The following is a 16,847-nucleotide window of genomic DNA, read 5'->3' as shown; positions in this document are numbered from 1 at the left end:
GCATTATGAACTGATATTCAGAAGATGTCAGGAAGATGAGAACCACATCAATAGCTGCATGGAATCACATGTCCAGCCGGGCACTTTTCCCTTTTGATTTTCCTTTCTCCTAGCCAAAAATAAGAGTGAGTGCTGCCAAGTAAAATTTCCTATTTTATTTTGATATAGTTATACTTCAGGATACTCACTTGATTTACAAGCACAATAAGTCTGTTGTTTCAGAACTCCAACTGCAAACCCTGCCAAAGGTAATCTAGGGTTAAATCAAACTGAATATAATCTTACTGCTAATTATGGAGAACTCTGAATAGCAGCTATGATGTTTGCTACTGCTAGGTAGTTGCATCACTCTTGTATCAGAAATTGCTCTTCTGCACGTATCAGAAGAATATGTGCTATAAGAAAGAAGAACTGCTGCCCGAGATGTGGAGATCATGCTCTTCAATGTTATAATCAGGACAGAACTGCCACCAAAATGGCAGCCATATATTAAGTTCTGCCTCTGTATATGCTCAGCTTTTGTATGCCTCTCAGATGCAGAAAGGGCAGGGAAATGTACTATTTAGTTTCTGCATGTTTCTACTCTCAATTACTGTTATATTATAATGGTTTTATATTAAACCATAAAATACCAACATAATGAAAATAACCATTACTACTAAAACCACGAAAATGTGGTTAAAATTATTATCTGATAACAGCTCTCTTGCAAAGATCTAAATAAATAAAATGCTTTACCTGGGAAAGTTCAGCATAGATTTGCTTGTTTTGACACCTTCTGTTAGAAGATCTGGTCCACCCTCAAATGCAAAGAGAGCAGCTTTAATGTAGGAGGATTATATACAAATACTTGTAATATAGGGAAGCATATAGAGTACTGTACTACATTACAACAGTGGAAACTCATGTTCAAATCCCTCTTTAACCATTGGGCTGAGTCACTAAATCCCACTTTGTAGTGTTGTTTTGATAATAAATTGATTGAGGGCCATTGTGTGTATTTCAGTATGCATGTGATATAATATGAAAGACAATAGTTCCTTTTTTAATATTCAGAGGGGTTTATGACCTGTGTCTTTGTCCTTGCCTCTTGCCTTTCTCATGCAAAACCACGATATCTATACAATGAACCCCATTAATAAGACTAGAGATAAGTCTTTTTTATACAAGACTGCAATTACTTCCTCTTCTGTTTCCTGCCTATTTCACACATTAATGAAAACTTTTATTTTGCTGAAGAGCCAGTTTGGTGTAGAGATTAAGGCATCAGGCTAGAAACTTGGAGGACATGAGTTCTAGTGCTGTCTAATCTTGCCAAAGCAAACAGGGTGACTTTGGACCAGTTCTTCTCTCTCAAGAAGCAGACAGTGGCAAACCACTTCTGAAAACTAGAGAAACTTGCCTAGGCAGTGGCCAGGAGTCAACATTGATTCAAAGCACACACACGCTCACATCTTGAGTTGTTTTTAGTCTGATACAACTTGTATGGTAAGTGATGGCCTAACATTGGGGAAAAGCTACCTTTATATTCCCTTTAAAATATTTCTCATATTATGATGATTATACTTCCTTACTTGACCACATACAATATGCTAAAGAATTACAGTTGCTAATCTATAGAATAAGGCTACACTGGAAACAAAATTCACAACTTTCAGCTCAAGAATACAGCAGATGGCTGAATGCTACAAGAGAAACAATGTAATGATTCCACTGATATACAGCATAGATCAGGGGTGTCAAACTCGCTGCCCGCTGCCCAGGTGCATCACATGCTGGCCACCCCCACCCCCGGTTTAGCAAAGGGGGGAAAGTTGTGATACATCAAGTGACGGTAACATGACGCCGCGAGTTTGACATCCCTGGCATAGAACCCATTCAAAATACAATACACCCTGATTTATGCATGCACAATATAATAACCTGAAGGGGGAAAGTGATCCATACATAAATCATTGGCATTTGTAGGTTTTTCACTGCTAACACCACAAATCTTTTTCATACTATTGTGGGGAAAAGTTGTGGACTCCCATAAATTATTCCCATTTTATTTTTTATATTTCAAATGTGCTATGTCAAAATTTGATTTCAAATGAAGAAAGGGAAAGTTGCCATTCCAAAATAACTGGAAAACAAGACACATTTTTACCCAGTTGTAATTCAATTTTTTTGCACCTTATCCAGGAGGAACCAGTTTTACATTTTTAAGCATATTTAGACCTATGTCCAGTGGTTTGTGAAATCCAAGTACTAATGCTGTGCTTTCAGAAACAGGACTTGCACACTGCTTTATCGGTAATCTAATCTTACTGAGATAATGCTTGACCTATTACCATTAGTTCAACAATCATTCAAAGTTAAAACCATGCTGAAAAAAGTGACCTACAATTGTTCCTTACACTTATAATCTTTGAACCCATCCCTGTAGTCTTTTGACTAAGACAGATGACAACTAGTATGTATTTGTGACAGTTGCAGCATCTGAGGGTTATGTGATGTCCTTTGCAACCTTCCCAGCAGGCTTCAAATGTGCAAAGTCAACAAGGAAAGCCTGATTCACTTAACAATCATAGCAAAAAAAAAGAGTTGTAAAATCAGGCACAGTTCACCTAATGACTACATGGCTTAACTGCACATTCTGGTCCCACTTGTGATCACAAGCCAAGAACCACCTGTATAACAATTTATTTATTTATTTATTTATTTATTTGCCAATTGTTTACAAGATAATAAGTATAAGTGTAATAAGTGATAATAAGTATAAGCTTAGCTTTGCGTAATATCAGAAACACAAGCCAATTATATTAATCAGTGCAATAATCTACCTATCTCTGAACTCTGACTGCAGTAGCATCAAATATTTACTTGTATCTATTAATAAACCATCACAAAATTAAAATACAATGAGACCTTTCATAGGACTTAATGTAATTCTGTATTATTTCCAACTATTCTACATTGACCACAGATGGTTTGAATAGCTAGGGGAGCCTAGATTTTCTCTTTATTGCTTTAGCTCTTCAGAGGGAATTCATCAATCATTACAATAACGCTAATTGATAAAATGAGCTGTTTAACCCTGTTCTGCCCAAAGTATCCTGAGTTATCCTGCCTCTCTTTTTAATCTATCCGCATATGCCTAGCATCTCTTGTCCTGTTTATGGTGATGGCTCTAATCACTCACTTCATAGCCACCTATAACCTGAAATGTTTTCATCTGATATCTGAACCTGGGAGCATTCTCATCCTAGAAGAACCCATGGTGTCCTGCATGGACTAATCTTATTTGGATTCCCTTGTATTAAAATCTGATTGCCAAGCATTGCCAACTGTCTACACCAGGTAAGCTACTTCTACTTTTTCACCTTCTCATTTCTTGGCATTTTGCTATCTCTGACCTTATTTGAGTCAGCCAGTAGCTGTTGAGGATGAGAGGATCTGCGTCTGTACTACATGTAGATCAAAATTCTTCCTGTTTGTCTTCCTGTAATAGTATGTGGGAATGACCTGGGGAAATAAAGGGAAGAGATGCTGCCTAGGAAACAATCAGATAAAAGGGAAAGGAACCTGCAGCTGAATACTGTAACAGGCAAAGAAAGAAATTTAGAAAGGATCCACCCTAACCTATCAGATGGTAAAAACATGGCAGGAGATTTGTACTTTAAGATTTGCAAGATAATGCTAATAATACAATAAATAATACAATAAAGTAGAATTAGCTCATCTTGTTGTGTTTCCTATCTGGTTTACTTAGGAGACTGACATGTCCCCATAATAAAACTTACTCTAGAGATAAATTGGGCTAGAAGACCTCCAGGGTCCCTTCCAACTCTGCTGTTCTATTATTCTCAGATTAAGATAAATTATGCATAGCCGCTTAAGTTGCTTGTCTTTTGTGGGACACTTGGCTGCTTCTGAAATTGATTTAAATAATTCTGGGACAAATTGCAAGGTGCCCTTGCCCATTGTCCTACCTCCCATCCTTCCCATCTATGCAAAATAGACAAGCTTCATTGAATGACCATTAGGTCTACCAGTGCCTTCCTCCTGTAGTCCCTTAAGTGATTGTTCCTCCCTCACTTTTCCACATTCTTTTCCTTTGCTTTCTTAGATGTTTGCACAAGTGGCATTTTTTACTTGTGAAAGCAGTGAAAATAATGGCACATTAGTGCCATGAAAGCTATCCTAATTGCTTTCTTTCATTAATATTTGTCCCTGTAATAGTGAGATGGGCAGCATAGAAATTTAATAAATAAATATTTTAACATTTCCAATATTTTGTTGTTAATATTTAATATTTCATAGTGTGCTATATCCTAAATTTGTAAGCAAATTTTCAGTTTCAGACAATATAACAGATTCAATCAAAGAAAGTAGGCTTTCAGTCACTCAAATGGATGTCTATCCCAAGAAGTCAGTCTGTCAATTCACAAGCCTTCAATTTTTGTTCCCATTTCTAACCTAGTATTCAGTTTTTCCCACTCCTAGGCTTAGTGAAGTATCAAGCTCACATACCCTCCTGTGGTACATCATCAGATAATATTTCACAGCCTGTCAGCGTAGCAGGGTATAATATCTGTGCAAGCCTAAGATCTTTAAAGATTTATGGATCTGTTTTCCAAGCTTTTCATCCTTCTTGATATAAACCACCCCCCCAAAATTGTGCCTACCCATAAAGATTTTTTTTAATGTAAAAAAGGATTACTGTTCTGGCATACTAAAGATTTTCCTCCAGCCCGACCAATAATTAAGGTCTGATTACTTTTTTGTAAAGTTATAATGGGCATTAATCAAAATAAATCCATAAAAAGAACATAAAATCTAAGATATTTTTAGAAACGTCTGGGTTATTTTTCACACAGTAAGTGCATAACTTATTTGAGTTAAAGAGGATAAATAAATCTTTTACCAAATTAGCACATTTGCATTAAACATAGTAGGAAGATTTAAGGTGGATATGGATCTCAATATGTAACTCTAAACCATACATATTACGGCTTGAAATCATAATTGTGGTCGAAAGACCTAAACTGTATAAGAGCATGTCATAGGATTGCTAAATAATAGAAGATTTTATCAAATCCACTATGAAGAAGCTTTTGCATGCCAAGCTCATGGACCATAGAGTGCAACTATTCTCTTGTAAACTATCATTATGGATTTAAGACCCACCATTGAATCTCATTTCATTGCCCTAGATCAGTGATGGCTAACCTATGACACACGTGTCACTCGTGACACGCCGAGGCACTTTGACTGACACACCTGTTGGTGTGGGGAAAACCTGCACATTTAGAAGCTGCCTGTGCTCTGCTCCAATCCCTGCTTGTTGCGTGGAGGCGTGGTGTCACTGCTGCCGCAAGATCTTTGCAGCAGAGAACCAGTTTTAATCGCCATAAACTGAGGTTTGTCAGTTTCATTACCTCAGGAACGCTACAGGAGGAAAGGAGATCCATGAGGTTCACAGCCCTGTAAGGTGGCCTTCCGATCCCCACATCCTGCACCTGCAGCCGTGAGACCAGGGAGACGAGTTTCACAGCCCTGTGTGATCACCCCAGCCCAGTCCGTCATAAACCAAATTATTGATATTTCTTGAAGTGACACAGGACCCGAGGAAGGCTACACTTTTCCCGATTTTCGACACACCAAGCTGAAAAGGTTAGCCATCACTGCCCTAGATGTATCTTTGAATTTCTTTCTATATACCTCCAGTCAGAAGAGGAGTAGGGATTTGGAGATAAATGGCCTGGAAGTGTGACAGAGTTTGGAAAGAAAGAAAGAAACTGTTAAAATAAATATTTCCATGATAAAAGCTTGTTTCTTTCAGCAAGAAACAATTCACCCTATTAGTCTTCCAGATCTGATACTTTTCCCAACATGTAAAATTTATGAGATATCGCAGCAGCGTGGCTGAGGTTTGTACTGATGTTTAGAGGTTTGGTCAACTTTATTTATTCTGTCTTATTATTATTGCAAACCACCTAGGATTATCTTATATAAGTGGCCATATATGTTTCGAAATAAATGCAAGCTGTTAGCATTTTGACAGTCTTTAGTGAGACCTAAACATTATGAGACCTTCTGATCTAGGCATTCTAGCAATTCCTCCAAACAAACATTTCAAAGGAAAAAATAACCATTTTATTGATATCGGCCAGTCTGTGAGAAAATGCAATGATCTTCTTTTGCTACATATGCATGAAGTAGATAGCCACAATTAACCATGAAATGATACGTATGGAATCACACCACTAACAACCTGAAAACACACTTCAAATGAATCCTGCTTCAGAGTGCTTCTCACGTCTAAATTCAACACATTGGAAGGAGCCCAAATTGCTAGGAGATGGTGGCACATGAATGCATGCATTGCATGCCTTTTATCAAGTTTTATTTACTACACCCCTACACTCTATTAAGTTGACCTTCTTGATTTCCCAGCACTGGAGAAGCACATCAAAAAAAGAAGAGCAGAACAATTGTGGCTCACTGCTGAGAAGGTTTTTTTTTTAATGGTGTTCTGTACACTTTAAAAGATATAAAAGGCAACATTTAAAAGACTTTTAAAGCGCCATTGTGATACAGTACAATTAATTTAGGCAGTGTCAATTGGAATTAGAGTCTAGGCTTTGAGGAGAGCAGCAAATGTTGCAAAGCCCCCATCTCCTAATTGCTACGTGCCATGGCAACTGAAAGACATGCCTTGTGTTTTTTAAAACAATAATATATACTTTTGTCATTGGTGCAAGAATACAACATGACATGTAGCCAATTGTTCCGTGAGGTTCTTCCTGACTTTTCAGGCTTGCCCATTCAGCAGTTGCATACTTGGCTTTCTTTCTGATTACAGTAGGTAGTTACCACTGTATTATGCTGGTTAATTCAACCTGATAATGTTACTTAAAGCTCCAGCAGCTTGGAAGAAGTCTTTATTATTCTCTAGTTCACTGCTTTCAAAGAGAATCTCACTATACTGTTAAATTGTTCACTGCAAAATAATGAATAAACATGTTCCAAGTGGGAAGAAGCATACACCATCTGCAAAACTAGGATTACTTGCCTAAGGAGAAAGACTATATCCAGAATTTAGAGCCAATAGTGGGAATCTTCAGCTCTCCAAATATTGCTTAATTACAACTCTTTACTGTTGGCTTGCTTCAACTTTACTTAGTTGAATGGTCATATTCATTCAAAAGGCCACTGAAAAGTGTATGATCGAGAGCATAACCAACTTTTGTCTTTTCATTCATAAATTGTGAATATATATACAGATTTCAGCCATTACTTTGCCATCCTTTTGTGTTTATCAGTAAAATGAGTTGAACGGGTTGAATGGGTACTGCTAGGCTTAGGTGGCCATATATTCTATGTTACAAGAATATATGGCCCTCTATATAAAACCTGACTCCATTTGCAGAATAATTTAATGGCCTAAATCAACTCTTTGTCCTAAACTCAGAAGAAGTACGAAGCCAAGGAGTCAAACTACAATGATAATTCTTAGACTTGTCTTATGTTGACGCTTGCAAATATTCAAGTGTGTTTCCTCTTTCAGATTGCTTCTGGCTGGCAATATTGCTTGGTTAGACTAACCAGGAAAGGATAAAAATTACCTAGATCTAATGCATCTAGGCTACAAGATTATAAACTACTGGTCCTAGATTACTTCTAGAGGCTAAAAGGTAAAATGCTATGGTTCAACTCTACTAAGGCTAGGATCCTTTTTGCAGCCATTCTAACTTGGATGGAAATTGATGGTTCCATCAAAGGTTTTCTAAAGGAATAGAAGTGAAAAAAATAGCAAAAATGATGTTGGTATGTATTTCCTTTTTGTTTTTGGAAAACTTCCTTGATTCACAATATCAATAGGTTTTCTCAATAAGCATAATACTTGTAGAAATGAATGATCACTCTTTTGTATGTCAGGGAATTATTCTGTATTCATTAATGCCAATAGGCATTTCTCTGTTCCAGAATGGAATGGAAATGAATGTGGATATTCTTTCATCAAGTCACTTTCCTCACTTATTTAAAATAGGCTTTGAGTAGCCTCTAGGCTTGCAACTTATAATTGCATGAACTATCAATCTGCATTTGTCATTAGAATAAATGTCCCTATGACTATATAGCTTATAGGACCTGGGGCAAGAATTACTTTGCTGAACAAAATGCTTTCTTTCAATTTGTACTTTCTGCTTAAGAAATGGCTTCAAATGGACAAGGAATGAATAGACCTTTCTATGAAAATACCTTGAGAATCTTAACTTCATCCAACTTCCCAAATTACATTTATGGATCTTGAATAAACAGACGTGATGACTTCTGCTTCTGTATTTTCATATCATGCTCTTGATTATTTATCAAAAACAGTCATATACTTCTGGTCGCTGAGCAACAATTATGCCTGAGCAGATTGGATCCAACAAGGTGTACATCAAAGCCAAATGCTACACATAAAATATAGCATAGAAAAGGTATTCCTGCAAAACAAACTCCGCTTTTTAGAACAAGAAAAGGATTCTGTACACCATAATTGTTTTTGATCTCTTGTAGAATGTGGCTTTATCTAGAATATCTTAGAATTCTGCAATTTGGAAATATTTTTCTATGGTGCCTCTACTTCTGATGTTTTTTTATTCATGTCAGAAGTGCCTTCAAATTATGATAATGCTTTGAAAGACAGATAAATAATTGTTCACCATACAACCTTACTCAAATTCACTTAGAAGCAGATCCCATTCAATTTAACAGGACTATGAATCTTTTTTCCCTGTGATGTACTCTTTCAATGCAGCATCCACATGGCACTAAAAACATCTCATAATTCAATTTTATGCATGGTAACTTGGAACTCGGTCTAGGATTGCTACTTTAATTATTTAAAAAATGATATACAAAAGCCATCAACAATGATTGCTAGTTACAATTGTAAGATAATCAAATGTTATGCATATGAAATTAATATTGACTTATTATAAACCACTATTGTAGCAGTAAAGTAATCAGCACAGAACTTCATTAACCCAGCAAGTTACTCCAAACCTTCATCTAAAGACTATTTAATTCTTTCACAGTAACATTTTCTCTGCAATTCATCTGTCACTAATTAATCATTACATGATGTAGCGGAGCAGGTTACCTGTGGAACAGTCTTCATCCCATCCCACCTGCTGAGGCAGGGAAGGTATCAAGCTAAAGAATTGGCATGGTCCAGGAAAAGAGCCTTCTCTGCCATTGCCCCCACCTGTGAAACTCCCCTCCAAGATGAAGTGGGTCCCCACTCTCCTGGCCTTTGGAAAGTGTAAAAACTGGGTATGAGGCCTTGCTTGCGACTCACAGAGGATAAGGGGCTGGTAAGCACCTTGAAAACTTTTCCCCCTGCCTTGTTAAAACTTAATACTGATTTTTAATTTATCATTGCCTTTCAAATTTTATAAAGTGTTTTTATGCATTGATATTTTATTTGCACGCTGTGAGGGCAATAGACGATTTCAAAATTTGGTAAATAAATAAATGCGTAGTCTGATTTCTAAATTGCTTTACCATAGTCCCACCATTTCAGTGGAAACAACAGAACCTAATAGCCCCTGAGACATTTTTAGTAGGTGTAATCCATTCAAAATTCAGCATCCATGACTCCCTTAGAATTTAGTGCCACCACATCTTCCAACTACACATCCCAGAAATCTGTAGGCTGCATGGCACATGGAAAGATGGGAAGGGTACATTCCCACTCTCTTTCCTGCCTCCCTCTGGGCTCTGCACCCAATCAGCTGGCACAAGGCCGAATGGGCAAACAGCAATTGGCTGCTTTGGAACCAAGGCCAAAATTTGAAATTATTCATGGAGTTAGGCTGTTGATATTATATATGGAAAGCCTATATTATATGTGGATAGAAGAATGACCCTATGAGTCATGGGTTGTTTAGTTAAATGCTAAACCTTTTAGAATAGAAACACAGATCAATAGTAGTATATGTGATATCATACTGCCATCCGTCAACACACATTAAACTTTTTCTTGAAAGCCCATTTTTCCATAAAAATGTCGTTCCTAAAGCATATATCAGTCATTATAAATGCATAAATCCCAACATTTGAAACAAAGCAAAATAAAGAGGATGAGATATGTAGACTTCAAATAACCCAGTCTACCTCCTGAAAGCCTTAATGACAGCTATTATAGATTAATTATAGATTTGATGGTGATCTTGTAGAACTGTTCCAATGCAATACAGAATATATTTATTTTGTCTGAACAGTACTAAGACATTGAAAATTCTTGGCTCAAGAATCATTGTGACTTCGTGCCAGTTATTCTCTCTCAGCCCAACATACCTCACAGGGATGTTGTTGTGGGGAAAATAGGAGGAAGATGTGTTAAATGTGTTTGTCAATTTGAGTAATTTGTAAAATGAATAAAGGCAGGATAAAAAATAAAATAAAATAAAATAAAATAATTGTCTCTCCCAGGGACCCTTCGTCTGGGCGGAGCCCACAAGCCAAATGCTTGTAAATATGCAGGAGCATGTTAGTTCTCTAGTCATGTTATTCTTTCACTTAGCAATAAAATGTAAGGAAAAATAAGAATGTGTTGAAGTTAATAAGCATGTGAAGGCCAAACAGACACAGACTTCAGAGAGTAATTAGGACTGCAGAAAAAACAATTACTACCAACCTGCCTTCAGTCGAGGACCTGTATACTGCATGAGTCAAAAAGAAGACTGAAAATATTTACAGACCCCTCACATCCCAGACATAAACTGTTTCAATTCCTTCCCTCAAAACGATGCTATAGAGCACTGCACACCAGAACAACTAGACACAAGAACAGTTTTTCCCCAAAAGTCATCACTCTGCTAAACAAATAATTCCCTCAACCCTGTTCAACTATTACAAAGTCTGCACTACTATAACTGTTAAATCTTGTCATCACTCCTTATCACCCAACCCCTCCCACTTGTGACTGTATGACTGTAACTTTGTTGCTTCTATACTTACGATTTGTATTGACTGTTTCCTAGTATGATTGATTGCTTATTGCACCCTATGACTATCATTAAGTGTCGTACCTTATGATTCTCAACTCCTGACGAATGTATCTTTTCTTTTATGTATACTGAGAGTATTTACACCAAGACAAATTCCTTGTGTGTCCAATCACACTTGGTCAATAAAGTATTCTATTCTATTCTATTAAGATGCACTTAGTTCATGCAAAATTGTAGAACTGTATGAGAATTGGCAGAACTTGGGAGCAGAGTGAAAATAGAAATCATCCTAGAATCCCTACATAGCCACAAATAAACTAAGTCCACCCCCCTTGAGTGCCATTAACCTGTATCTGACTCTAACCAGGTGCTAACCATTAGCTGCAAAGATTCCTGAGGACTTTAGCAATAAATCAGCTTCACTGAACCCTCACTTGTGGACTTGGTATTTCATGCCTGACAATCTATTGAAATACACCTGTTTTTAATCAGAAATTCCTTTTTTTATTCCAAATGTTTTTGTGGGAAATCTTTAATATTTATTTCTAATTTTCATTTATTTGAATCTCATCTTTATTATTTTTATAATGTTTGTCATAGTTATGACAAACATACCTAATACAATACTCCTTTGTTCTCCTATTTTCCCCAATTACAAACCTGACAGGTGAGTTGGGCTGAGAGAAAGTGACTGCTCCAAGGTTATCCAGCCAGTTGTCATGCCTAAGGCAGAACTAGAATGCAGTCTCCCGGTTTCTAGCCTGGTGTCTTAACCATTAGATCAAACTGTCAATATGTTTAGAAAACAAACATTAGGATGATAAACAGTGACAATGTAGAAATTATTTAGAAAAACATATTCAATATTTTACAGAATATTTTCCTAAAATGCATGTAAACTTTCAGCTATGAATTCTAACTTGTTTCTGAGTAAATGGAAAATAAATATAACAGGCTAATCCTATTCATAATACCATTTCCTCTAACTGTGGGGAATGGTGTGCTGAAAACAGTATTTGCATTTCTTTATGACAATAAGATAAGAAAAAATAATCAATGTCATAAAATTACAAGCCATTAACTACTTGCCATGTGAACAGGGTTCTCTCTCTCTCTCTCTCTTTCTCCCTCCCTCCCTCTCCAAATATTGCTGAAACAATAACACATATGGAATTGCTCTGTTTGAAACCAGGAAGTAAGTATCACCACAAAATGTCATACTTTGATTTCAGACTCCCCAAAACATTTCAAAGATTACCTGTGCACAAATATTACATCTGCCCCATAGCAGCAGCAATTCTATGAAAAGATGCAGCTACTTAAGGTGCTTAAGGTGTTCCCAAATAGTGTAAACATATTTGGGTAATCAGATCTGATGTGATACATAGCCCTAACATAATCCAGAAGTAGTCTTAATTTGATTTCTATGCTGTCTGAAAATGTGAACTTGGTGACAAAGTAACGCAGCTGACAACTTATATGGGTAAATGGTTTTGTTTTATTATGTTGTGCAACTTAGTATAGCAGCACCACTAACTCTCACAGTTATGTTTTAAGAAATAAGTTCCAATGATACAGCCTAAATTTAACATAGCCTAAATTACAGAAAATAGCCAACAATACAATATTATTTTAGAAAGGGGACCTTTCTTTCAGTGTTAACTGCTAATAATTTCTTTTTTCTAGGGTGGAGACAGAGTGACTGGCCCAAGGTCACCCACCTGGCTTCACACTAGTCTCGTGCCTAGTGCCATAACCACTACACCAGACTGCCTCTTTAATAGTTGCTAGACATTAACACAGATTCTGCAATACCTATTTGGAACTGTAATTATATTAATTAAAAAAGGTATCCTATTGTTAATTTAGAGCCACAAGATGCAAAAGAAAAATGATTGACATTTCCTAATCTCCTTGCTGCTTTTAACAAAAATAGGTTAAGCGTTGGGCTCAGTAAGCAGGTAAGACAAATTTGGATCCTGCAATTATAGCACCTCTTCAGATTTATCCATGGCATACATACTCTCCACTACTTTTCCAACTTTAAGAAGGGAAGGACTGCAGAAATACAGTACATCCAAAGATCAGAATGGGAACTGAATGTTGATTTCCCTCATCGGAGGTCTTCTGACAGAATTCCAATACATCCAGAAGTGGTATTCAGCAAGTTCTGACCAGTTCTGGAGAACCGGTAGCAGAAATTTTGAGTGGTTCAGAGAACTGGCAAATACTATTTCTGACTGGAGATTTTACAGCATCCTTCCCCTGCCACACCCATCAAGCCACGCCGACAGAACTGGTAGTAAAAAAAATTGAATCCCACCACTGAATACATCCAATTATTGCTGGGCATCTCTTTCTTTCTTTCTTTCTTTCTTTCTTTCTTTCTTTCTTTCTTTCTTTCTTTCTTTCTTTCTTTCTTTCTTTCTTTCTTTCTTTCTTTCTTTCTTTCTTTTTTTCTTTATTTGTCAAGCAATTATAAGATAACAGGTATAAGTATAAACATAGTTATGAATACATGAAATGGATACATGCAAGAAAAATAAAAAGAAACAATAGGACAGGGATGGTAGGAATGTTGGTGTGCTTATGCACGCCCCCTACAGACCTCTTAGGAAAGGGATGAGGTCAATAGTAGACAGTCTAAAGTTTTGGGGGTTTGGGGAAGAAACCACACAGTCAGGTAGAGTATTCCAGACATTGACCACTCTGTTGCTGAAGTCGTATTTCCAGCAATCAAGTTTGGTGTGGTTTACCTTGAGTTTGTATCTATCGCGTGCTCTTGTATTGTTATGGTTGAAGCTCTTTTCTTGTATGGACCACATCTGGATTTGATTGCAGATGGTACAGTACTTTGCCCCATACTTATAGATTTCTTCTATGCATGACCTGTAAGACCACAGAGCATCACTAATGTGAAATTTCTCCCAACAGTGAGATATTTTGTATGTATGCCAAGCATTAAATCATGATGACATCTCGGTGCAATTTTGTTTTTTTTATCAGTCTTCTGTCTTCTTTTTACCTGAATGTTCTGGTGTCTCTCTGGATTTTCTTTAATTAACTCTTACTTTATCTTGCAACCATCAGATGTAAATTAATAGTTCCTTAGTGGATCATCTTTCCAAGGTTAATTGGCACACCAGCCACCTGTTATTGCCTATCATATGTAAACCTACAAAGTGCTGAGTTGTTTGGTAATATATCTGCCATTTGCACATGCATTTACACCACGAAGCATAGCCTGGATTTTGGATCTCCTTTATATACAGTGCAAATTAAGCTGAAAAATGCAAATCAAAGCAGCTATCTTTTGTTAAGACTTGGTATAAATGTATAAATCCCTCTTTCGAAGATCATGTTTGTAACAGCATAAGTTTTACAAAACTATGTTTCCAGCTATTGAGTCTTTTTTTCCCAACAAGACACAAGTATAAATATAAATGACCAATATTTATAGCAATAACTTTATGGACTAGATATCTTTCTCCAATCTCATTTCCATCCAAATGTGGATTATTATGGTCGGTTTTGCATACCTGTTTTCTCATATTTTTTTTCTTATTTTTACCCCTTCTTAATTTGGATTCCCCCCCCTCCTCCTTCCCCAACTTACCGCTTTTATTTTTTTTACCTTTTCCCCCCCCTCCCCACATTTCCCCCCAACCCGCCCGCGGCTCCCCCCCCCCCCCCAGCCCCCCCCCTTCCTCTCCCCCCTTTCCCCCCCCCAAGGCCGGGGCCCCCCACCCCGCCCCACCCCCCCCCCTTCATGGTTTTTGGCGTTTTCTGGTGTGGGAGAAGGGAGAGAATTTATTCTGAATGGTATTAATCAGGGATTTTTTTACATTGGAATGGATAAAGCTGCTATAGGAAAATACGGGGGTACTTCTGCCAATACCATTTTTTTTGGTTTAGGAATTATATTAAGTTTGGTTGGCTATTGACATGGTTTAGGCCAGCAATGGCTAAGCTTTTTGTCGTCATGTGCCGAAAGTGTTGTGTGCATACACATGCGTGCACACGCATGCCTGTACCCATACTGCAATGTGTGCATGTCCCCCAGCGCATGTGTGTGTGACCCCCATGTGACCCACCCCCTGTGCATGCACATGTATCTCCTGCGCCTGCATCTCCCCCCATGCATGCACGGCAGATCCCCGACAATCAGCTGGCTGGCAGGAGGGGCACACGCATGCGCAGTGTGGATCAGTTCTGGGTGATGGTTCGTGTGCTGACAGAAATGGCTCTGCATGTCACTTCTGTCACACATGCCATAGGTTCGCCATCACAGGTTTAGGCAGTAGTTCTCAACCTTTTTTTCACTATGGACCCCCTTTAAATACCTTCTGTGACCATGGCCACAGACCCCCAAGACTTAACTCAAGATTTAAATCATAACATTTCTTACAGTCTTTGTAGACCCCCTGTGACGATACCATGGCCCCCAGGGTCCATGGATTAACACTGGGTTAAGACAAAGACATATCAAGAAATCTCAAGAATGATGACAAAAGTGGAATCAGATGAGAGTTCAAGGAAACCAACTCTATACGGTCAATTCATCTAGCAGCATTTCAGTTCACTTAAGCACCACAATTTGTCTAACTATACTTGACAACATGTGAGGCAGCACTGTTTGATTCTTTTTAGGTGGAAATATATTGTCACAATTATCTTGATAGAGCACCAATATTCTCTTCTCCCCTTTCCTTGGCATATAACCTAACCAACTAAACATCTTACAGATCATGGCATTAAACAACTATCACAACTTTGCTAATGAGATAATTACTATAATGACTTAATGCACCACACACAGAAAGCAGGGAATATTCTCAGTAGCTTGCAAAATGGTAGGATAGACAACAACCAGAAATCATCGGAAAAATATGTCTATTGAGATTCTCAGTCATCCAGATCATAGTTGTCCCAAAGGTGCTGTTTCCAAGAGGCAACTGGACTTTCTGTTTTTTTCTTTGAAGATGTTTTTGTTCTCATCCAAGAAACTTCTTCAGCTTTGACTGGATGGTGGGGAATAGAAGAATTTATTCTCCTTGCAGACAGCTGGTTATTTGCATTCTTTTAGAGACTTGTTAAGGCCATCTGGAGGTTTATCTGTGTCACCAGGGTCACAAGGTGACAAATGGGGGTGGAGCATTCTTGAAATTGTTGAAAGGACTGTTATAGACTGGAGATAGATGATACCGTATCCCTCCCCCTCTGTTGAGAAGGTACAAGTTTCCTACATAGTTTTTAATTCTTTATCATATAAAATAAATCAATATTTCAACAGTAACTATTTTCTATCTGTGCTTCTGATCACCACGGTACAAAATGTGGCAAGAGCTAAATAAATTCAACTTCCTCAGTCAGTCAAGCTAAAGTAGGAGTTATTTTCAGACAGGATATCTGGAGGAGGCCAGTCTGAAATACCATGTAATTTCCTATTTGTTTTATTAGTCTAAAAGAGTTACTGAGCTCAATTACAATCTAGTTTGCATTTTTTAACTCCAAATCCATTACTATCTTCTAGGAAATGAAACAAATTAATTATAACAAAACAAAGTGTGCAGCTGGAACAAGCTATGAAGGTGGAACAGAGTATCAAGACAACCATTTCTTCATAAACTCTATTCCCACTTCATTATGGTCATTTAACTTTGGTTGAAATTGCAAAATTATATTTATAGCAGACTTAAGTCTTTTCTACAGCAAATCCAGTTCTTTGGAATGCTTATGTTCAGAAGTCAAAAAGCTATTGACAGGTTTTTTAAAAGCCCTACAAACACCAATTTTAAAAAGTATTTAATTGTTAATTTTTCATTGCTCTAATTTTAACTTTGGATTTTATATTTC

At 37.3% G+C, this 16,847-nt stretch overlaps 1 long non-coding RNA gene across 1 annotated transcript; it reads left to right on the top strand.

Moving 5' to 3' along the window:
• Positions 1–13,968, top strand: LOC148131494 (uncharacterized). Its single transcript, XR_015748952.1, has 2 exons — positions 1–125; positions 12,678–13,968. It is a non-coding gene; the product is annotated as an uncharacterized LOC148131494 (long non-coding RNA).
• Positions 13,969–16,847: the final 2,879 nt, after the last annotated feature.

Source organism: Notechis scutatus, chromosome 3 (assembly GCF_049901735.1).
Source record: "Notechis scutatus isolate UNSWTSFEM ecotype Mainland chromosome 3, rNotScu1.2, whole genome shotgun sequence".
NCBI lineage: Eukaryota > Metazoa > Chordata > Lepidosauria > Squamata > Elapidae > Notechis > Notechis scutatus.
This window is presented reverse-complemented; position numbering and strand designations above follow the sequence as displayed.